Below are 1,644 nucleotides of genomic sequence, written 5' to 3' on the forward strand. Positions count from 1 at the left end.
TGCATGAGCTAAGTTAACTATGTTAACATGAAGTTACCACTTGGGACTGAACTTGCTGTAAGGTCGAACATTGAATTCACATCTCTGCAGCATCTTTTTTAAACAAGCTAAAATACACAGTTTTAAGTGTGTAGTCGTTGTTGTTGTTGTTGTTGTTGACCTGTTGTTGTTCACCTTCTCTGGCAGGTCTCAAGACAAAGATGGAGAATGTTAATACAACAGATACATATGGTGGAAATACATCTTGGTATTATGATTATGATTACGATTACGATGGCGATATAATATTTGAAACGCATGCTGAGCTGAGACGGTCTCTGAATACTATGTCTCTCATTAGTTACTGCCTGGCCTGTGTTCTTGGTGTGCTCGGGAATGGAGTGGTTATCTGGGTGACCGGGTTCAAGATGAAGAAAACAGTTAACACAGTTTGGTTCCTCAACCTCGCTGTGGCCGACTTCCTCTTCACAGGATTTCTGCCCCTGAATGTGGTGTACCTGGCTTTGGATTTTCACTGGCCTTTTGGCGAGTTCATGTGCAAACTGAGCAGCACATTAATCTCCCTGAACATGTTTGCCAGTGTCTAAATTCTGGTGGTGATCAGTGTGGACAGATGTGTGTCTGTGGTGTGGCCCGTCTGGGCCCAGAACTACAGAAGTGTACTCAGCGCATCCTGTGTGAGTCTGAGTGTGTGGATACTGGCTCTGATTCTCAGCTCTCGAATTTCCATCTTCAAGAGCACTGGGTCATCATATCTCCATGACAACATCATCACCAGCTGCAAAAACTTTCCCCTCTATAATGACTATACAAGACCATCTGTGAATCAGCAGCTGCAGGCCATGACCATCACCTTCCTCCTCCTGGGATTTGTTGTCCCCTTCACCGTCATTTTCTCCTGTTATGCTGTGATAATCCATCGTCGCAGAAGAAACCGCACCCTGGCCAGCCAGTCAAGTCGCCCCTTTAAGATCCTCACTGCAGTGATCATAACTTTCTTCCTGTGCTTGGCTCCTTATCACATCATGGCTCTAACTGAGATGATCAATGACATGCCTGCTCATCGCAGTGAAACATTAGTCTACATAATTACCATTGGTGCCCCGATAACAACCAGCCTGGCCATTTTCAAAAGTTGCCTGAACCCATTGCTGTATATGTTTGTGGGCCAAGATTATAACAAAAAGGTAATTACATCCATCCTGAGTGCAATGGAGACAGCCTTCCAGGAAGATGTTTCTGACTCTCACACTGAGTCAGTGGACACCAGGCAGAGCACTGAGATGTCAGCTCTTAATACTGACGTATAAGGCTGTCAGTGACACGAAGAAACAAATAAACGGTCCAAGTGACTTTCACAAATATAACTGAATGTTAAATATTTTCTTTTAGTTTTTATTCTTTTTTTTTAAATACATTTTCTCCTTCATATTATCTGAGATTGAAACATTTCAACCTGAGACAGTTTGACTGATATGAACTGATGTTTTAATCTAAATGGACGATTTCATGAATGGCTACGTGTCTGTATTTAATCCTATAAAGCAAATGCTACTCTAGATCTATGTAGTCTGGAGTCTTAGACTAAGAAGATATTTAAAATGACATTTTCAAAGAGAACCCAGCAATAATTTTAAAACAGGT

The 1,644-nt window shown here is 41.9% G+C and overlaps 1 pseudogene; it reads left to right on the top strand.

The window, feature by feature from the left end:
* Nucleotides 1-200: 200 nt before the first annotated feature.
* Nucleotides 201-1,310, top strand: LOC126387143 (chemerin-like receptor 1; annotated as a pseudogene).
* Nucleotides 1,311-1,644: the final 334 nt, after the last annotated feature.

The sequence above is a fragment of the Epinephelus moara genome, unplaced genomic scaffold (assembly GCF_006386435.1).
Source record: "Epinephelus moara isolate mb unplaced genomic scaffold, YSFRI_EMoa_1.0 scaffold2361, whole genome shotgun sequence".
NCBI lineage: Eukaryota > Metazoa > Chordata > Actinopteri > Perciformes > Serranidae > Epinephelus > Epinephelus moara.